This window comes from Nuphar pumila, chromosome 7 (genome assembly GCF_984573655.1).
Source record: "Nuphar pumila chromosome 7, dmNupPumi1.hap1.1, whole genome shotgun sequence".
NCBI classification, from domain to species: Eukaryota; Viridiplantae; Streptophyta; class Magnoliopsida; order Nymphaeales; family Nymphaeaceae; genus Nuphar; species Nuphar pumila.
The window spans coordinates 105,333,178-105,356,864 of NC_143255.1; the positions used below are offsets into that span (position 1 = coordinate 105,333,178).

A 23,687-nucleotide genomic window follows, 5' to 3' on the forward strand; every position below is an offset into this window, starting at 1 on the left:
ATACAAGTACGGTGATCAACCAATTTGTTATGATTATGTGTTCGCTTTTATGCATGGATATAGTAATTGCAATAAGTGAAAATAACTACATCAAGAGACACACCTGCATCACTACAAATATGGTAGTTTATATACAAGCAATTACACTTTCAGATAACATTAACCAGTGAAGGAGCCACCAAGCAAATAATTTGGTGACCCAAAATGATAGTTTTAATAAAAACACAGGCCAAATTGGCCAATTAATTACATAATCAGCCTGCAATAGACAAACAAAAAGTGTAAATCAGTGTTGTGAAAAGCGTTGAGGCGTAGTGAGGCGCTCCACCAAAAACCGAGGCGAGGCGTAAGCCTCGATAAAGCGTAAATCTCAATTTTTTTTTTGAAAACTTTAAAAAATTTATAAAAAAATATCTAAAAATACAAATAAATAAAGAAATGCTTAAGAAACAAATTACATAACTGAAAAATATATGAAATTAACCAACAAAAGTTAAAATATGTGAAGAAACTAATTACATGACTGAAATAACTGAAAAATATACGAGATTAACCAACAAAAGTTAAAATATAGTAATATACTAAGAAACTTATTACATAACTTAAATAACTGGAAAATATATGAGATTAACCTACAAAAATATTTTTGATTATGTCTCAGAAGTCTTGTTGTAAACAAAAGTGCGCCTCAGAATTGCGCCTTGAGGCACAGAGGGTCGTGCCTCAAGGCGAGGCATGCCTTTTGCACCTCAAGGGGCGTTTTTGATAACACTGGTGTAAATGATCAACAACGGTTCCTTTTTTTCTTTTTGAAAGAACCCTAAAAGAACCATTTTTTTTGTTTCTTTAGAACCCCGTTTACCTATATTTTTCCTTTAACTTCCACATACTCTCATGCACTGATTCTAGTAAAACTATGAGGAAATACAGCCCCAAGTGCCCCCAAACAACCCAGCATGTTAGAAAATTTAAACATATGGCCACAACAGGTTCATAACTCAGTGTAAACAGCTTCAAAATGCATAAAATAATTAGCTTTTGAATGGTGTTTCACCTGTTGACATCTCAAGAGGTAGGTCAGATGGTCGTGTGTAGAATAACTTCCATATGGCTTTCATAACATGTGTTCACATGGGCTTACACTGAAAGTGTGGCTTGATAGAAGAAAGTGTGTGTGTGTGTGTGAGAGAGAGAGAGAGAGATTACATCTTAAGTGGCTAAGTGTATAACAATGGCAAAAAAGCACATAATGCAATAACACACGTACGTGAGTATAAAGCAGAGTTACCAGTCGAGGAAGCGGGAGCGGGAAGCGATACGGGAAGCGGGAGCGGGAAGCGAGGCACTTTCAAAATTTTAGGAAGCGGGAAGCATGGGACTACTTATACCATGTAATAAACCCAAATATTAAAACAGAATTTTTTTTGAACTTCAAAGTACCACTGCGTGAGGACTCAGATCCCTACCAGTCATACAACTATACCATTAGATTTCGTGCAGCTTCCATATGAAATAAGAAAGATGACCAAATAAACTCAGTTAAAACACAAAATGTGAAATGCTTCTCAACTAATATATTGTTCTTTTCTTTCATGGGACTCACATAAGAATATAAATCACCATCGTATTGATAACACAAAAGATAAAGACCACCATATTATTGCAACAGGAAAATGAAACAAATAGTCTCTAACAATCCCCTATTCCCTAAATGTATCTTCTAGAGAGAATGAAGGGATCAAACCTGCAACACAAACCTCTACTCATGAGTTGAACCTCACACAGGTCAGACACCAGCCCTATATCACTAGAAAACTCTTCATCAACGCGAAATATGGGCCTACCATTTGGGGGAAACAATTTGGATGGGTCGAAACCGGTCTAAAGTCTAAACTCATTGACTGACCTTATTTCCCCACCTTAACGCCCTCTGAGTAGCCACACAAATCTTAGATTTCCAGAAAGTGCACCAAAATAAAATTAAGTTAGACAATGATGTCCCAAACCCTAGGTAGAGAATTGGATCTCCAAGGACCAAAACTTTCAGAAAATAAAACTGACAAGCTTTCTGTTTTCAAAAGATCAAGGTTACGGTTACAAGGCAACGGTAAGCTATAAGCAACCCAATAAATAATGATAAACATAGATAGAATAAATAAGATGAGAGAGAATCGTTTACGGTGGTTTGGACATATTCGACGAAGGCCTAATGATGCTCCAGTTAGAAGGATGGAGAAATGGGAAAATATATTAGTTAAAAGAGGTCGGGGTAGGCCTAGGAAGACATGGATGGAGGTGATAAGAAAGGATATGAATGCTTTGAACCTCACCGAGGACATGGCATTGGATAGAAATGAATGGAGGAGAAGGATTCATGTGGAAGACCCATAATGATTTTCTTTGTTGGTTCATATCGCCGACCCCAATTGTTTTGGGATGAAGGCGTAGTTGTTGTTGTATAGATAGAATAAATTGTTTCCAACAGCATGCACATGAATAAGCAATTCTGCAAAACCGACAAAGAGTGTAAAACATATTCTCATTTCGTCATGCTATTCATAACCTAAATGTCATATTGTATGACTGCAGAAGGATTGCTTGTTCCCTGAAAACGAAAGGGAGAACAGAGATGGAGGGAAGAGATGGAAAGAGAAAGGTCATGGGAGATACAGAGAGAAGAGATGGAAAGAGAGAGGTCGTGGGAGATACAGAGAGAAGAGACGGAGAGAGGAGAGTACGTACCTGAATGGATTCATCGTCGTGGAGGTCGCCGGATGTCGGTGAAGGTCGCCGGATTCTGGGTTCCGCCGATCGGTTGCCAGAGAGAGGAGAGAAGAAGGGAGGAGACTCAGATTGAGCTGCGTGAAAAAACCCTAAAGCCCTTTCGGGTTTTGTTTTCACGGGTTTTTCAAAATCCCTTTTTTGCACTTTTTAAAAAACTCGTTCTTTTAATTTTTTTTGGAAAAAAAGTTTAAAAAAAAAACAAATATGTAAATTCGCCCCTTCGTACCCCTTTTATGGGGGTGCGTGTACCCCATTAAAGGGGTATGTGCTTCCCATTTGAAATGTGTGCTTCCCCACGCGTTTCGGAAGCGCGACGTTTCGCGCTTCCGAAGCGCGTATCGGGGAAGCGCGCTTCCCCTTCTATAGGGGCGCTTCCGGTAACTCTGGTATAAAGACATTATCTAATACAAAAAAAAACAATCCACAATGCTTTAACACTAATATATGTGAATACATGGGTTTATACAAAAAAAATCATAATGACATAAGCTGTAACCTGCATGTATACTAGTATATGGAAGGCTATGACCCAGTAACCAAAACTTCCCCCCAATAACATGCCACACTTTTTTTACCCAAAGAAGTAGGAATAAATATCAAAAGTAGCCTAAGAAGTAGAACAAAAGGCAATGAATAAGGAAATGTTAACATTGTGAATATAGAGAGGACTATTAGTATTTTCATAAGAATGTATGTACGTGTTTGTACTTAATGTCTTTGTAAAGCCAAATGCTAAGGACAAGACTACCACTATGAGCTGCTAGTTTCACATGACGTATGTTGGTCTGTATTAGGGGTATAACACGATCAGTTAGGGGGACGGTTCGGTCAGGTCCTGTCAGTTCTGATTTCGAATCAGATCTAAAAAATAGACCAGGACCTGATCCAATTTAATTCTGGTCCAGGTATGACTGAACAATTTGGAGCCATATAGGTTAACGGGTTCGAGTCATACCCATTTGGGAATAAATGGGTAGCGTGTTTGTTAGACTCATTTTGAAACGGGTTCAAAAAATAGACCCATACCCGACCGGATTTTATTCGGTTTTGGGTCAGGATATGTGTATGGCTGAAAAATGTGTACCTATATGGGATAATGGGTTCCAGCATTGTGAAAATCTCTACAAAAAGAGATTGTGTGTAACACCACAATACAAGAAATACAAAGAGTGCACAAAGGCACAAAGGAGAACACTCACAAGTGCACGAAAGCACGGATACGCATGCACAAAAGCATGAAACAAAATGAACTTCAATTCATAAGTTCCCAAGAGAGGCTTTACAAAAGCATTGTTATTGCATATGCACTCACAAAAAAGGATGTGTTTACAAGGGCCACTAAGGCCCATTTATAATGCAAAAAGAAGCCACAGGGTGCAGCTCAATATGACTGTTGGAGCTGCACCCAACGGTCACATTTGTGACTGTTGGGGCAGCTCCAACAGCTATATGGAGCTGTCCCTTTCACAACAGTGTAAAAAGAAAAAGGTGTAAAAGGCAAAAGTAAATAAAAAAAGAAAAGGTAAAAATGTTAGCCCATTATGGTGGCTGACACCAATTGAGTAAAAGGACTGAAATACCCCTGATGGGTATTTCAGTTTACAGTTAAAAGAGACATAATATTTTAACACTCCCCCTCAAACTTAGGGTGTCATGACCGAAAGTTTGCCAAGAAGAAAGTTAAATCTTGGAGAACACAGCGCCTTAGTGAAGAAGTTTGTTAGTTGATATTCTGATGTAACATAAGGAAGGTCAATGGTTTTTCTTAAATATTCTTCACGAACATAATGGCAGTCCATCTCGATATGCTTTGTGCGCTCATGAAATGTGTGATTTTTGGCAATGTAAATTGCACTTTTATTATCACAACATAATTTTGTGGGCCCTTGAACTTGAATATTCATATCTTCCAACAAGTTGCGAATCCAAACAATCTCCATGGTAGTAGATGCCATGACTCTATAATCAGCTTCGGTGGATGAAAGTGATACTTTTTGCTGCTTCTTGCATCTCCAAGAGATTAATGATTCACCTAAAAAAATACAGAAACCAGTGGTGCAGTGACGGTTATTTGTGTCACATCCCCAATCAGAGTCAGTATAAGCAATTAAACTTAATTCAGACGTAGAAGATAGAAATACTCCCTTGTTTACTGTACCCTTTATGTATCTGATGATGCGAAGGATGACGCTCATATGGACTGTAGTAGGTGCATGTTGAAATTGACTAGCAACATGTACTGCATGAGAAATATCAGGCCTGGTAATGCTGAGATACGTTAGGGATCCAACCAGTTGCCGGTAAGGTGTGGGATCTTTTAAGAGAATCCCATCATCAATCTTCATCTTTGAACCTACTATTTCAGGAGTTTCGCAGACCTTGTCATCTGTGATTCCTGATCTATTAAGAATCTCACAAGCAAGTTTAGTTTGAGACAAAAAATAGCCTCTCTGAGAATAGACAACCTCAATTCCCAAAAAATATGTCAGAAATCCTAAGTCTGACATTTCAAATCTTGAAGTCAAAATAGATTTAATGCTCTTGATTCCTTTGATATCATCACCTGTTATTAACATATCATCAACATATAACAATCTCTGCATCAGATTTCTTAACAAACAATGTAGTGTCAGTATAGCATGAAGTGAAACCATTTTCAGTCATTACATTGTTAAACCTATCGTGCCAAGCCTTGGGTGTTTGTTTCAGTCCATAAAGAGCTTTACGAAGACGAAGAACTTTATTTTTAGGGATTTTCATACCAGGTGGAGCATCCATGTAAACTTCTTCATTAAGATCTCCATTTAAAAAGGCATTTTTGGCATCCATTTGGTAAATATTCCATTTTCGAATTGAAGCAATGGTGATAAGACATCTGACAGTAACCATACGAGCTACTGGAGCAAATGTCTCTTCATAGTCAATCCTATATTCTTGATTGTACCCTTTAGCTACAAGACGAGCCTTATACGTTTCAAGAGAACCATCACTCTTAGTCTTGACCTTGAACACCCATCGGCATCCTAAAGTTTTCTTGCCATTGGGAAGAGATTGAAATTCCCAAGTGTTAGCTTTCTTAAGAGCTTTGAGTTCACTCTCCATTCAGTACATTGTTTGGCTTCTCCAAAAAAATTTGGTTCAAATCATGAGTGGAAATAGTCTCACTAGGTTTACTATATAGTTCAATAGCACTCCTAAAGGTGCTTCTATCTTTATGAGAATAAGTGATGGGTTCTCTAGATACATTTTCTTCTTGAGGGGTAGAAGGGTTAGAGTTATTGTTGATTACAACCATTTCATTTTCACTATTATATGTTGATTCATCATCACTAGAGATATCATCATCCTTAGATAAAAGGTCAAAAAGAAAGGAGTAATCGGCATTTTCTAAATGAGATTCATTTTTTTCAAAACCACTATCATTTTCCAAAAAAGTTACATTCCTTGAAACATATAATTTATCATTCCTAGAGTCATAACATCGAAATCCTTTTTGAGTTTCCGAATAGCCAAGGAAAGCACAAAGAATGGTTTTTGGTGAGAGTTTATCATTTTTATCGGTAAGAACAAAGCACTTACAACCAAAAACTCTCAACCTATTATAATCGGGTTCTTTTTCATATAGAATCTCAAAGGGAGAAATTTTATCTAAATTTTTGGATGGAAGTCGGTTGATAAGATAGACGGAAGCAAGAGTCACTTCGGCCCAAAAAATTTTAGGAATATTTTGGGAAATAAGAAGGGTTCTAGTGGTTTCAATGATATGCCTATGCTTTCTTTCGGCCAAACCATTTTGTTGTGGGGTCTTATGACACGATCTTTGATGGACAATGCCACAATCCTCAAGATATTTCTTAAACTCATTAAAGAGATATTCACCTCCGGAATCGGTCCTAAATATCTTTAAATTACTATTAAATTGATTTTTGATCATCATATGATATGTTTTAAAACATGAAAAAACTTCATGCTTATATTTGAGAAAATATATCCAACAATATCGTGAGAAATCATCCACAAAAATCACATAGTAAGCAAAACCACCTTTGGATATGACAGGTGTCGGTCCCCAAACATCCAAGTGAATAATTTCAAAAGGTTTAGTACTAAACATAGTTCTTGGTTCAAAAGGTATACTTTTCATTTTTCCAATAATACAATCATTACAAGAGAAAGTATTTTTACAAAGATCTTTAACAAAATGTAGATAGGATAACTTGGTAATGTTGGGATGACCAAGTCTCTTATGTCAAACATTTATGTCTTTATGTTGGGCCACATTACAAAAGGTGTTTTTAGGAATTTGAAGAAAGTCCACATAGTACAAGTCTCCTTTCCTAGAGCCTTCCCCAATCAATCTCCCGGACCGATGATCCTGTATTAAACATTTATTAGATGAGAATTGAATGTTTCACCCAAGGTCCATGAGTTGAGAAACGGAAAGCAAGTTTAAATTTAATTTTGGTATAAGTCTAATTTTTGGAATAAAGAAGTTTTGGGTTTTAAAATTTCCAATTCCCTTAATTTCGAGAGAAGTACCATCCGTGGTCGAAACAAAAGAATGTGACACATTTTTAGAATACTCAGAAAGAGATGAAATGTTTGTGGTCATATGAAAGGATGCACCCGAATCTAAGAGCCAAGAAGTTTTACCTGGAGGAGAAGAGGTGGATACGGCGACACCGGAAATAGCTCCCTTTAGAAGAGGTTGAAGAGCCTCCACAATTTGATTGAGAGATAGAGCTTCTTTTGAAAATTCCTCTTTGAATGGTTGAGATGTAGTTGCCATTGCTAGAAGTTTCTTCCATTTTGGGCAAACCGGTTTGATATGACCCGGTTCTTTGCAAAAGTGACACGAGATTTTGCTATAATATCTTCTTCCTCCTTGATTACCTTGATTTTGATTCTTAAAATGAGGAGGTCTATATGTTCTTAAATTGTTACCGGGTCTAGAAACGGCATTAACACCATCACATTCTTCTTGATTTGTGGACATTGCAAGCACACTAGGATTTTGCTTGCTAATGCACATACGGGTTTCCTCTCCACTTAATTTAGTTAAGACATCTTCAAGAGAGGGAGAGGTAAAAGAGGATAGAAAAGAAGATCTTATTTGCTCAAACTCGGGCCTTAGCCCATTCAAAAAATTGAAGAATCGGTCTTCTTCTAATTGCATATGACGAAGCTCTATGGCTTCTCCACTCCACTTGGGTTCAAGCATGGCAAGCTCATCCCAAATTGAAGAGAGTTCCGCAAAATACTCTCTTATAGACATATCACCTTGAACAAGAGTTAACGCTCTCTTTTGAAGATAATACTTATGGGACAAGTCCTTAGAAGTATACATCTTCTCAAGATACTCCCACGCTTGAGAAGCCTATTTAAACTTTATAATGTTGGCATTAATCTTTGTCTCAACGGAAGAGAAAATCCAAGACAAGATCTTGAAATTCTTCATTTCCCATTCCTCATGTTTCCTACTATATTCCTCAAGAGCATTAGTTCTTTCATCTCCCTCAAGGATTTTGATTTCCCCTTCTTTAACCAAAGTAATTTTAGGCTCTGGTTCCGGAATCGAGCCTTGAATGTAACCCCAAAGCCCCTTCCCTTTGATGTGAGTGTTAAAATACATGTAATTCATATATATATATATATATTTATATATATATGTCTAAAATACCCGATAGGGGTATTTTAGTCATTTCACAAGTACGCGATAGGGGTACTTGTTTTCCTTCTTTTATTTTCCTTTTTGTTTTTTGTATTTTATATTTTTTAAATTTATGTTTTTTTGCTCACACAAAGGGGCCCCACCATGGAGTCGATGGGGCCCCCAACGGTCACATTTGTGACCGTTGGGGGCTCCCAACGACTACATGGGGAGCCCCTAGGTGGCTCTCCTTTTAAGGCCTTTTGGCCATCCCCCCTCTCCTTCTTTTGTGTATAAATAGGGGTGAACCCCTCTTGTATTTTTCACTCAAGAGAGCTCTCTCTCTTTTCAATAAGAGACTTTTATATTTTTATGTTGTGTTGTCTCTTGTGGGTTTGGGTGTTAGCCCTTTTGTTTGTTCATTAGTGGATGTTGTAAGTGCTTAATGCACTCTTTGCTTTTCCGCATATTTCATTACATGGTATCAGAGCCTTGTTTATGCTCTTCTTCTTAATATAGCTAGTTGTGTAGCTATATTTTCTTCTTGTTGTATCTCTCTCCATTTACCCTCTTGTGAGTGTTTGAAATGGAAGGAGAACAAAAGATTGATCTCTCCTTCAAGCTCAATGGCTCCAACTAGATGATGTGGGCCGCCGCCATGGAGAACAACCTCAAAGGTAAAAAACTTTGGAGATACGTTATGGGCACCATTCCGGAACCTCAACTCCAACTAACTAAGATGGATGGTGATCAAGAAAAAGCTCTTGAAGGAATTGCCCGCATAAAGGCCATTGAAGATCACCAATCTAAAGTGGAAGATTGGGAAAGCAAGCATGCCAAGATTCTTGCTTGGTTCATGAACAATGTGGAGCTCAAGATTTGCGCCAACATTGCCAAATTTCGGATGGCGAATGAAGCATGGTTCTTTATGAAAGGTATGTTTACTTAAAAAGACTTTGCTCGTCAATTCTTTCTTCAAGAAAAAATCTGGACTATCAAGCAAGGAGAAATGAGTGTAAGGGATTACTTTAGCACTCTTGGTCCCCTATGGGATGAACTATCTTTACTAGAACCAAAATGGGTTTCTAGTGTAGATGTGGAATTAAGGAGAGAACAAATGGAAAAAGAGCACTTTTTCCAATTTTTGCATGGGCTTAGGCCCGAATATGAACAAGTTAGATCTTCCCTCCTACATAGATCTAAGCCTCTTCCTTTGGAAGATGTCATAGCCGAAATATGCCAAGAAGAAACTCGTCTTGGCATGATTAAAGGAGGAGATGATGTCTTGGCCGTATCAAAACCCGGCAACCATGTGAAAGCTTACAAATCTCCTCATTTTGGGAGGCAAAATAATTTTAATGGCAACTATAGAAAAGCCATTTGCGAGCCGGGTCATATAAGACCTAATTGCCTTAAGTTGAATGAAGCACCTAAAAATAAGGTTGCTTCCGTTGAAGAAGCTACTCAAAAGAAAGAGGAAACCACAAAAGGGAAGGAATCTTTTTCTCTTGCTCAACTATCGGAAGCACTACAAACCCTACTCAAGATACCATCAACCTCGGGTGCCGCCATAGCTTCTTCCTCTCCTCCAGGTATGTCTTCTTGGATCCTTGACTCTGGAGCTTCCTTTCATATGACCCCACTTGAAAATGAGCTTTCTGATTTATGTAATAATTATAAAAACTCCTATGTTTCAACTGCCGATGGTACATCTTTACAAGTAAAAAGTTTTGGAACTTTAAACTTTTCAAAAGATTTCTTCGTGCCAAACGTGAGAGTTGTACCTCAACTTAATTTAAATATTCTCTCTGTTGCTCAAATATGTGATCGTGGATGTGAAATCTCCTTCTCAATTAAGGATTGCTCTATACAGGATCTCTGGTCCGGGAAGCAGATTGGGCAAGGCCATAGGAGGGGAGATCTCTATTACATGAGCAACTTGAAACTCCCCACTAACTCTTTTTGTAACCATGTCCAAGATAAAAATATTGAAATTTGGCATCAAAGACTTGGACATCCAAGTTTCTCAAAAATGTACTCCTTTCCATTTAGAAAGAAATTTTGTAATGAGAAACATTTTGTTTGCAAGAATTGTATTTTTGGCAAAATGAAATCCACTCTTTTTCCAAACCGAACTTTTGTGTCCAAAAGACCTTTTGAGTTAGTCCATTCAGACGTTTGGGGTCCTTCCCCGGTCATGTCTAAAGGAGGGTACTCCTATTACGTTACTTTCATTGATGACTACACTAGGTATGTATGGATCTACTTTCTCAATTTAAAATCCGAAGTCTTTGACTTCTTTAAAAAAACTCATATGATAGTTGAAAATCAATTTTCAAGTAATATCTCTACTCTTAGATCTGATTCGGGTGGAGAATATTTATCAAATGAATTTCAAAATTATTTAGAAGTAAATGGAATTTGTCATCAAAGATCGTGTCCTAGGACTCCCCAACAAAACGGCTTGGCCGAAAGAAAGCATAGACACATCATGGAAACCACTAGGACACTCCTTATTTCCAAAGAAAGTCCAAAGAGTTTTTGGGCCGAAGCGCCCTTAACCTCAACTTACTTAATAAATAGAATGATATCTTCATCCTTACAAAATACATCTCCATATGAAAAACTATTTGAAAGAACACCCGATTTCAATAGATTAAGAATTTTTGGATGTAAATGTTTTGTCCTTACACATAAACGGGACAAATTATCTCCTAAAGCTATTGAATGTGTTTTCTTGGGATATGGAGAAAATCAAAAGGGTTTTAGATGTTTTGACTTGAAAAATAACAAACTCTATGTATCAAAAGATGTAATCTTTTTGGAAAATGAAAATGGTTTTGTGAAAACTAAATATATTGACGAAAGTGAATATGCTTTTTTATTTGATCTTCTATCTCAAGAAGATGAGACTCCTCGAGAAGAGGAAATCTCTAATGAGTCTTTGAATGACCTAGAGGATATTCCTCTTGACAATGTTATAGATGAAAGTGATAGACCAATCCAAACCTATGTTAGGCGTGGTCAACAAACTCAAATGAGCGCCTTAGAAAAATACTCTCAAGGATCCAACATAGAAGAAACCTCTTTAAGGAGATCCGGTTGGATCTCCAATCCTCCTAATAGGTTTGTTTCCTATGAGTCCCTAACTCCAAGATATAGAGTGTGTCTAATTGTGTTGCACTCATTTCATGAACCTTCACACTATAATGAGGCAAAAAACATTCCCCAATGGGTTGAAGCCATGAACTTAGAGCTTAGTGCCCTTGAAAAGACAAAAACTTGGGAAATAACTTCGTTACCCACTGGAAAGAAATCAATTGGATGTAGATGGGTCTTCAAAATTAAAACTAAGAGTGATGGTTCATTAGAACGTTATAAAGCACGGTTAGTAGCTAAAGGATATGCTCAAGAATATGGTATAGATTATGAAGAAACCTTCGCACCTGTTGCTAGAATGACTAGTGTTAGGACTCTTATTGCCATTGCGTCAGTGAAAAAATGGCCTATCTATCAACTAGATGTCAAGAATGCTTTCTTAAATGGCGAATTAACTGAAGAAGTTTCTCAAAAATGTACTCCTTTCCATTTAGAAAGAAATTTTGTAATGAGAAACATTTTGTTTGCAAGAATTGTATTTTTGGCAAAATGAAATACACTCTTTTTCCAAACCGAACTTTTGTGTCCAAAAGACCTTTTGAGTTAGTCCATTCAGACGTTTGGGGTCCTTCCCCGGTCATGTCTAAAGGAGGGTACTCCTATTACGTTACTTTCATTGATGACTACACTAGGTATGTATGGATCTACTTTCTCAATTTAAAATCCGAAGTCTTTGACTTCTTCAAAAAATTTCATATGATAGTTAAAAATCAATTTTCAAGTAATATCTCTACTCTGAGATCCGATTCGGGTGGAGAATATTTATCAAATGAATTTCAAAATTATTTAGAAGTAAATGGAATTTGTCATCAAAGATCGTGTCCTAGGACTCCCCAACAAAACGGCTTGGCCAAAAGAAAGCATAGACACATTATGGAAACCACTAGGACACTCCTTATTTCCAAAGAAATTCCAAAAAGTTTTTGGGCCGAAGCGGCCTTAACCTCAACTTACTTAATAAATAGAATGATATCTTCATCTTTACAAAATACATATCCATATGAAAAACTATTTGAAAGAACACCCGATTTCAATAGATTAAGAATTTTTGGATGCAAATGTTTTGTCCTTACACATAAACGGGACAAATTATCTCCTTAAGCTATTGAATGTGTTTTCTTGGGATATGGAGAAAATCAAAAGGGTTTTAGATGTTTTGACTTGAAAAATAACAAACTCTATGTATCCAAAGATGTAACCTTTTTGGAAAATGAAAATGGTTTTGTGAAAACTAAAGATATTGACGAAAGTGAATATGCTTTTTTATTTGATCTTCTATCTCAAGAAGATGAGACTCCTCAAGAAGAGGAAATCTCTAATGAGTCTTTGAATGATCTAGAGGATATTCCTCTTGACAATGTTATAGATGAAAATAGAGCAATCCAAACCTATGTTAGGCGTGGTCAACAAACTCAAATGAGCGCCTTAGAAAAATACTCTCAAGGATCCAACATAGAAGAAACCTACTTAAGGAGATCCAGTCGGATTTCCAATCCTCCTAATAGGTTTGTTTCCTATGAGTTCCTAACTCCAAGATATAGAGCGTGTCTAATTGCATTGCACTCATTTCATGAACCTTCACACTATAATGAGGCCAAAAACATTCTCCAATGGGTTGAAGCCATGAACTTAGAGCTTAGTGCCCTTGAAAAGGCAAAAACTTGGGAAATAACTTCGTAACCCACTGGAAAGAAATCAATTGGATGTAGATGGGTCTTCAAAATTAAAACTAAGAGTGATGGTTCATTAAAACGTTATAAAGCACGGTTAGTACCTAAAGGATATGCTCAATAATATGGTATAGATTATGAAGAAACCTTCGCACCTGTTGCTAGAATGACTAGTGTTAGGACTCTTATCGCCATAGCATCTGTTAAAAAATGGCCTATCTATCAACTAGATGTCAAGAATGCTTTCTTAAATGGCGAATTAACTGAAGAAGTTTATATGGATCCTCCACCAGGAGTGTGTATTGGTAAAGATAAAATTCTCAAACTTAAGAAGGCATTATATGGTTTAAAACAAGCCCCAAAGGCTTGGCATGATAGATTTAGTAATGTAATGTTAAGTTTGAATTTTCGTTCATGTTATACTGACACTGCTTTGTTTGTGAAAAGTGCAGGGTCTTCAGTAGTTATTTTACTACTTTATGTTGATGATATGATCATCACAGGAAGTGATGAGCAAGGCATTAATGATATTAAGAAAGTTTTGAAAGAAAATTTTGATATGTCTGACCTTGGTTTCTTAAGATATTTCTTAGGGATTGAAGTGGCGTACTCTCCTCGAGGGTACATTCTCTCGAGGATGAAACTTGCTGCCGACATCTGTTCCAAATCTGGTATCTCCGATGATAAGAAGACAGAAACCCCAGAAGGCATCAATGCAAAATTAAGGTTGGAAGATGGAACACCTCTCGAGGATCCTACTCCCTACCGGCAACTTGTTGGGTCCCTAACCTACTTATCCATCACTCGGCCAGACATAACTCATGTCGTCCACTATGTCAGTCAGTTTCAACATGCACCTACAACCGTGCACATGAGTGCAGTTTTAAGGATCGTCAGATATATCAAAAACACCATAACTAAGGGAGTTTTTCTTTCCTCTGCCTCGTCACTTGATTTAATTGCTTATACTGATGCAGATTGGGGAGGAAATCCCAATGACCGAGTCTCAACTACGGGATTTTGTGTTTTCTTAGGTGACTCTATGATTTCTTGGAGATGCAAGAAGCAACACAAGGTATCCATGTCCTCAACGGAAGCGGAATATCGTGCTATGGCTTCTACAACCATGAAACTTGTGTGGCTGAGAAGTCTCCTCAGTGATATGGGCATTGTCATCTCTACTCCTTCGAAGATGTGTTGTGACAACAAAAGCGCAATCTATATTGCACGCAATCACACCTTCCATGAGCGTACTAAGCATATTGAGATGGACTGCCATTACGTACGTGATGAATACCTAAGAGGAACCATAGCACTACCTTACGTCACATCTGAGTACCAGTTGGCAGACTTCTTCACTAAGGCCCTTGCTGCTCCTCGTTTTTTGTTTCTCCTTAACAAGCTTTCGGTTATATCCCCGTAAAGCTTGAGGGAGGGTGTTAAAATACATGTAATTCATATATATATATATATATATATTGTAAAACCCACGTTTTTCAAAAAAAAAAAAAAATTATCGGACCCGGGCCCGCCTGCGATAGGGTTTTAATAACCCGACTCAGGAAGAGGATTTTAAATCCTCTTCCCAAGCGCCGCCCCCCTTCCACCTTCATTTTCGGAAGATTAGGGAAACCCATCGGGGTTTCCCCATTCGTCGCCCCCCTGAGGCTTTTAAAAGCACTGCAGGGGGCGGGGGAAGGCACCCTTTGGCCCCCCTGTGCGTCTCCTCCTTCCCTGCGCACGCCGTCGATCGCCAGCCACCTCGCCTCCCAGGTACGCCCTCTATCTCAGTCTCCTCCTCCCTCTTCTCCCCCTCCCATCTCCCTCTCTGACACCTCGTCGGGATGCCGGCAGGCGGCGCACGGCCCCTGTCGCGCCCTCCCACCTTCCTCCTTGCCTTTGGAGACCCGACAGGGGGCCTACAGGGCCCCTGTCGTCCCCTTCCCTCTTTTGGGGGTTCGTCGGAGTGCCGGCAGGGGGCCAAGGGCCCCTGCGACACCCCTTCACCCCGATCTCTCTCTCTCTCTCTCTCTCTCTCTCTCTCTCTCTCTCTCTCTCTTCGACAGGGGTTTGTTCCCCTGCCATTGTCCTTTCGCCGGACGGCAGGGGCTCGACCCCTGCCGATTCCCTGTCGTCGGCAGGGGTGCGACCCCCTGCCGTCTCTGTGTTGTCGGCAGGGGAGCGACCCCTGCCGATTCGTGGTTGTCGGCAGGGGCTAGCCCCATGCCGATTCGCAGTCGTCGGCAAGGGTGCGACCCCCTGCCGTTTCAGTGTGGTCGGCAGGGGAGCGACCCCTGCCGATTCATTTCTGTCAGCAGGGGCTAGCCCCTTGCCGATTCGCAGTCGTCGGCAGGGGTGCGACCCCCTGCCGTTTCAGTGTGGTCGGCAGGGGAGAGACCCCTGCCGATTCGTTGCTGTCGCCAGGGGCTAGCCCCCTGCCGATTCGCTGTCGTCGGCAGGGGTGCGACCCCCTGCCGTTTCAGTGTGGTCGGCAGGGGAGCGACCCCTGCCGATTCGTTGCTGTCGGCAGGGGCTAGCCCCCTGCCGATTCGCTGTCGTCGGCAGGGGTGCGCCCCCCTGCCGTTTCAGTGTTGTCGGCAGGGGCTAGCCCCCTGCCGATTCGCTGTCGCCGGCAGGGGTGCGACCCCCTGCCGTTTCAGTGTGGTCGGCAGGGGAGCGACCCCTGCCGATTCGTTGTTGTCGGCAGGGGCTAGCCCCTGCCGCTTTAGTATGGTCGGTAGGGGCTAGCCCCCTGCCGATTCGTTGTTGTCGGCAGTGGCTAGCCCCTGCCACTTCGCTGCTGGCGGCAAGGGTGCGACCCCTGCCACTTCAGTGCTGTCTGCAGGGGCTGACCCCCTGCCGCCTCGCTGTTTTTGACAGTGGCTCATTCCCTGTCGCTCCGTTGTCGTCGGTGCCGCCATTGCCTAATTCTACCCTTGCCCCGTTGCACCATTAATTATATTAACATAATTGAATATTTAACACTCTTGCCTATTTACGCAACAGGTCCCGATCGTGCTCCACGGCTCAACCCTCGTATTATCCTCTCGCGTAGGCGTACGCAGCTGCACGACATCCCAAGGTAGGGTAAAGTCGCACAAGGGGCAATAAGATCTAATTAAGTTGAAATAATTAAAATGTCTATGCTAGTTGTACTTAGATTTATACTGCTGTTGCGTGACTTATTATTCTTGTCTCCATGTTTATGAGTCGAGGTACGGTTTTACTCTTCGAGTATTAATTTGTGTATTTGCTTACGTGTTGAAGGTGGTTTCGCACTTTTTGCAATACTTATGCCCTAAATTGCTTGCATGTATACTTGCATGCACCTTTCTATGGGTGGATGTACAATTTCATTATTCGATTATTATTTTGCGTAGTGTTTATGAATTTGAGGTGTGGTTTCGTATTTCTTGAAATACATATGCCCTTGTTTGCTTGCATCCATTTTTGTCTGCACGTTTCCTTTGAGTGAGGTACAACTTTGTGTCTCGAGTATTACTTATGACCTTATGTGTTTGCCTGTCTAAGTGGTCAATGTATGGTTTTGGTACCTCATGTATTACATATGTGCTTTTCCCTCGATGTGCGGCATCGCAAGTCGAGAGTTGTTTGTTGACATGTTATAACCTGCATATGCTCACACTCATGGTAAATATGTACTTACATAAATGTAGTCTTGTGCCTATTCTGTTATCACCTGTTTTCAAAACACTAGAAGTTGCACTTGTGCACTATAGTTCCTTTAAAGAGGATTTCCTTCTGCAAACCCAGGGCTCTTCAAAATGCACAACTTTTGCAAAGTATGATTAAGTCTTGCAGGATTGCGAAGTCACATTTGGCCCCTCCCAAGTCCACACACTTGGGAGAAATGTTTTATAACCTTGACTCAAGTTGCGGCTCATTTTGAATAACCCCGATCAGGGGCATGAGCATATGAATGAGTGGGGTTTTGTTGAAGGACCCATTCTTTATGTATCAATCTAGTGTAACATGTCGATACTAAGATAAATTTTGGATGTAAGATTGATAGTGTTGTGTCTTGTGTGAATGACTTAATGTGGCATTATGGCTTTTAAGGATGAATCGTGCCAAATGAGCACTCCTATATTCTTTGAATTGTTATGAAGTTGTGTGTTGGGTATTCCTTTTGAGAAGCCCACAGACCTCCCTGGTTCAGTATAGCGTACTTTTAGACATGCACAACATGTTAAGTACTTTGTTGATCGGACGAGAGATCCGAGATGACCTTGCATCATGAAATATGAAAAATGTTGTTGAAGTGAATTCAAGATTTATCTTGCCAGGCTGTGTTGTATTAATTCTTTTGCAGATAACATCTGTTGGGGTTTCTTTTGTGGAACCATATCCCTTTCATCGTAGTCGTACTTATGACATGTACGACCGTACTTTTTGACAAGTACGTCTTCTTACGTTGTGATGATTGGATGAGTAGGTTGTGGCAACCTCGATGAGCGCAAATAACAAAATGTTGTGATCACCTAAATAAGTGATGTTTTCGCCTTCACCGGCAAGATACTCGAGTGGGTCGAAAGACCAGAGTATGTAGAATGAGTCTTCAGTTAACTACCCCTGATGTACTCATACGAATCGCTGACTCCTGTCAGGAGAGAGGACAGGAAGGTACAAAACTTCGATGGACAGGCCATTAATGGCAGTTACGAGCAAAAGACTCGGCTTCCCCAGTCATCGGAGTTAGGGGAATGAGACTACCATAATTATCCTAGGTGGTAGCTCTCCATGTTTGGGATGCATCCATTGTTTATGCTGCTTTGGGGATTTCTCTCTTGGTCACCGACCGTCCCCTTAGGTGCGGACTCAGTCAGCTATCCGGGTTATCATAAAATACATAGCATAATAAACCCCCGGATCAGTCTAGACTGTTTCTAGAGTCGTGCCTTGTGCGTACCCGCTTGGCCAGTTAATATCGAAACATAATTTAAATCCGATTACACAATGTGTTCAGTTATGCACGTATGAAAGTTATAGGGTACAATATGTTCAATACTTATGGAAGTGTGTGTGTGTGGTTGATGAAGCATTGTATTTTGCTAGTTAACTTTCTTGTGCAGTGCTTTGCTTGTAATAGTTAGCTTACTTGTGCCAGTAAAATGCTAGTAATAATTTTAGCATTATGCTCATGATAGTTTGTTCTATGGCTCTGCTGAAATTAAATTGCTATTTAATTGCCTGTCTACTTGACATATTAAATTATTTTGCTTAACTATGTTCTATATTGTCCTGTTTGTGCACCAACCAGTTTTTAGTGAAACTGACCCGTTTTATGGGCAGGTGATGTATAGGTAATACAGTCTGCGATGGCACGATGGCGTGATGAGGTCAAGATAGAGCTCTTTCCCTGACGTTTCGCTCCTGAGAACATGTTGGTGAATTTGGTATAAAGTGTGTTTCAAAATTTATCTTTTATTAAACCGTGAGTTAATAAAACTGTTTTAGTAAGCTTCTTTTTTGTTTCAACAAACGAATTCTCAATTATTGAAACTCCGTTTCTAAACCATTTGATTTCAATGGTTGTGCGGGATTTGACAAAAGGAAAGTTTACGCTGTAATGCGCTCAAGGTCCATTGACTTGTGGTTTTAAAAATATCATTTTCCGCTGAAGTATTATTTAAACTCTGATTATTGTATGATTTCAAAGCTTCCTAAACTATTCTAAAAAGTTACAAGTCCTGGATTTTTGGGGCGTTACATATATATATGTCTAAAATACCCGATAGGGGTATTTTAGTCATTTCACAAGTACGCGATAGGGGTACTTGTTTTCCTTCTTTTATTTTCCTTTTTGTTTTTTGTATTTTATATTTTTTTAATTTATGTTTTTTTGCTCACACAAAGGGGCCCCACCATGGAGTCGATGGGGCCCCCAACGGTCACATTTGTGACCGTTGGGGGCTCCCAACGACTACATGGGGAGCCCCTAGGTGGCTCTCCTTTTAAGGCCTTTTGGTCATCCCCCCTCTCCTTCTTTTGTGTATAAATAGGGGTGAACCCCTCTTGTATTTTTCACTCAAGAGAGCTCTCTCTCTTTTCAATAAGAGACTTTTATATTTTTATGTTGTGTTTTCTCTTGTGGGTTTGGGTGTTAGCCCTTTTGTTTGTTCATTAATGGATGTTGTAAGTGCTTAATGCACTCTTTGCTTTTCCGCATATTTCATTACAGTGAGCTTCCATATTTTCGGCTCACACATGATAATTTGAGTCATTTATCTTGAAACCAAGAGAAAAATGAGAGTCTTTCTCACCCATTAGAGAGGAAAGAAGAAAGAAAAGAATACGTACCACAATAAGATTTTAAATCTTTTTTGTTGTAATAATCTTCTAAAATATTAAATGAAGAAGAGTCTTCACTCCATCACCAAAAAGTTGAAGGCACGTTTTCCGAGGCACTTGATATTGAGAAGAATCACACCAATTTCTTTCTCCAAACAACCTTTGTAACGCCCCAAAATTTTAACCCAAATTTAAGAGGAATTTTTTTTTAACAGCAAAAACAAGAAATAATATAGGGTTAAGTATTTCGAGACATTACGGTGGAAAGAAAACCCAACACATTTATTTCATTTCATTTATCAATGAAAATCATCAGAGTTAAAATCATAAGAGGAACTCAAACTATCCCTGAAACAATAAATCCAAAAATCTCGATCTGATGCCTCATCCCGCAACCGCTCATAAACCCTATTCTTTACCTGAAAAATAATAAATTGATTGGAATTAGACTACCACGTCTAAGTAGGAAAACTGTAACTCTTAATATAGGTACATCATGAGTCTAGTATGTGATGTGGGTGTCAAGTGTAAATCTTTAGTATATACAATAGCACGTAAAGCAACAACAGTAATCAACAGTCATATACATGAGCAGGTAGAACATGGTATGCAACCTTAATAAGCAAGTGAGGTAAGTTATGGAACAACAATAACAATAACATGCATAACTTTCATGTAATAGTTCAATCATCTCATATTTACTCATTTCAGGATTTCAGTTCATTTCAATTTCAAAATATAAAGCATGTTGAAAGAATATGCAAATGTCCCTTTAATAACTCCACTCACTGTGATACCTAACTGTTCTAAATAGTGTTTATATTATCTTATCCCGCGAGTACACACGGGCCAAGACAACCATCACAGAAGAGAACGTTCGGGGATATATTATTCAAGGGTATTTTATTAACCCGAACATTCTAACTGAGACTGAAATCCCAAGGGAGCGGCCAGTGACCGAGAGAACCTCCCAAAGGCCAAAACCAAAACAGGATGCATCCCTAACTTCTGCAGAAGAACATGGAGCTACCACCTAGGACATAATGGTAGTCCGGGTCCCCCCCCCCAACTCCGAGGACTGGGGACCAACGAGTCACTTTAGCTCGAAAAAAATAAACATGTCCCCGGAGTTTTGTACCACCTACCCTTTCCAAGGTAAGCCCGAATCTGAGTGAGTTAATCTTTTTATTTAATTAATTTCCCGAAGTATGGGGCATTTCCCCAACTTCCTTCTACTATCATAGCAGTAGAATTCTCAACCTTAGTCATTTTACCAGGGTGTATAAATCATTCAAATCCTTTCTCCATATTGATTGCTTAAACCCACTCAGAGTGCTCCGGTGCCTTAAACCAGTCAAGCACACACAAGCCTCGGTACCTTTAAACGAGTCAGGCCATAGAAATTAAATTTAAGTTTCTCATCAATGTTATGGTTATTACCCAAAGTGCTTCGGTACCTTTAAACCAATCGGACACAAATGCCCTGGTATCTTTAAACCAGTCAGGCTCACAGAAATTAACCTTGAATTTTCTCACTAATGTTATTAACATTGAGTGCAAGCTCATTAACCAAAGTACCTGCATCAGGTACCCAATTCATATTGCCCAATTAGGCAAGATTCCCAAACTCCCTATCATTCATTTTGACTTCACAGTGGAAAAGGAAAAACAATTCACATAACTTGACTGCATGCAACAAACATTTTCAATAAATGACATTTCTTTAATATGTCTCACAACTCTCCTACAGAAAACAGTCAAACTCAGACATTTCCAGATTTGAATGTCAGAAGCTTACATGCCATAATTTCATATATAAACAAATTTCACATACGCCCATTTTTATATCAAGTTACAATTCCTTCTATCACTAAAGCATAAAACATAATGTTTCACAAATATGTAGCATCACATATTTCCCACTACAATCAGGATGTCATATACATGTTCATAATGGCAATAAAGATTAAAACACACTTTGTTCTCCCTTTTTTTTTCTTGTAACTAGCACATAATAGTTGTTGATGCATTGCATAAATCAGACGTGCAGTTTCAGAAATTTATTAATGACCCTACATGACAACATTTCGGAAAATATGTGGGTTCTTTCATGTATAACACCAATATACTTCTGTGTACGCTCCCTAATATGTGCAGTAAGAGTAATGTCGTGTAATGGGTGTATGAGTACTGTGAAAAAGCACATAAAATTTAAACACAAAGTGCATGTCCATTTGTTTGTGTACATAAGGTTATAGCCAAGGCTCAATTTACTCACAATTTATAACACATATACCGTTCAGGTTATACAACAATTAGTAAGGAAATACATAGGGCAAACTCTATTATAACTACCCAAATATACATGTAGATATTGTTCTGCATATGGATAGGCATATACTTGTACAGCCTAACAGGTTGACAGGTGTGTACAGGTTATTGTTCTACCAAAGCTAAAAAAAATAATCTATCAATCAATCAGTTATCTGTGCCTGAGAAAAATCAGGACACACAAAACATGTGCTTAATGTACAGTTACACAGACATCAAATTAATATACAGCTTCCTATGAAACAAAATAGCATCATAATAGGCAGTAAGCATCAGATTAATGTGCAATTTCATATGGAACAGAATATCATAATATCAGGTAGCTAACTTGACATTTGGAAATATGGAACACAGGCAGCTTCGTGTGAAATCGAAGATCATTATAATAGGCAGCTAAATTGCCATTGATTACTCATATGAAATTAAAAAAATATGCACAAGTCCTGATCATACTTAGTGACATTCACAAGTGGCCCACTATATATATATATATATATATATATATATATATATATATATATATATATATATATAGAGAGAGAGAGAGAGAGAGAGAGAGAGAGATAACATCTAACTATTAAATGCACAAACAGATGTGGAACAAGTCCATGAAAACTTTTTCTTTTGATGCAAGGTGGGCAAGGTAGGGGAAGAGACTTAGTGGGATCTGAACCTGAGGCCCCCTGGGTCAAGATAGCATGTCCATACTAATCCAGCTATCATACTTGATCCTTATGAGAACATGATGAACAATAAGTCTTATTTATTCTAGTATAGATTGGCAATAGATAGAGGACCAATCTGATGTCGTGTACACACTAAATCATATTAAAGACAAATAGAAACTGAAGAAAAAGAAGTTTAAAGGAATAAATCAGCGAAGCCAGTATCCAAGAAGTTCGATGGAGTAGCTCAGTGAAGTCTGGCACCGAAAAAATAACATGTCAATCTCTTTCAAGGAGACAGTTACATAAACACAGAAACCTACATCAGGAATATTAACATTTCTTTGTAATTTCTTTTACATTGTAGATATGCATTACAACTATTCCAGATTACAGCGACAATGGCATTGCTCAGCACCAAGATCAATAAAAAGGGCTAAAGAGGCAATAAGTACAATCCACAATACTGACCAATAGATGCAGGAGACAATATGGAGTAGCTAGTTGAACTAAATTTAAGGATACATAAGGCAGGGAAATAACCTCACCAAAGAAAGGGGCCCAAAACAGTGAGAAACCAACAAACAATGTCAAAGAACTGAACACGCATGGAAGGTTCTTACAAGTTATGTTGTTAAAATAACACATTACTAAGCTTCGTTGTGGACAAAGAAGCTTCCCTATTGAATGTACACAATCATGAAAAGAAGCACGTCAGCTGAAGATCAGTAAGAAAGGCATGCTTGATCCTCTTGTGGAATGTACTGCTACAAGCTCCACAAAGTAACTCTTACGTGATCACCAAATTTACCAAAATTTATATCGAAAAGAATAATTCAAATCATGAGGTGAGGTTCCCTTGCATTCTTGAACACAGTATACGGAAGATTTACAAATCCCTATTCTCGGAAATCCGAAATCCATAACTCCCTTCCTAATACAATCTGAAACCCCCAAATTGTAGATTTGGGGTTTCCAGTTTAGGGATGACAGAAAAACCTCTGATTTGGGGATTCCCTTTTTTTTTGTTTCCCACGCACACACCCAATCACATTCCATAGCCCACGAAAAGAAATCACAGCATCCTACCTGTTTCGGCGAGAGGGAGGAGGCTGC

The 23,687-nt window shown here is 39.0% G+C and overlaps 1 protein-coding gene across 2 annotated transcripts in view; it reads right to left on the bottom strand.

The window, feature by feature from the left end:
• LOC149832761 (ABC transporter D family member 1-like) overlaps positions 1 to 23,687 on the bottom strand; it is a 130,836-nt gene that overhangs the window by 20,534 nt on the left and 86,615 nt on the right. The gene's annotated exons all lie outside the window — the stretch shown is intronic.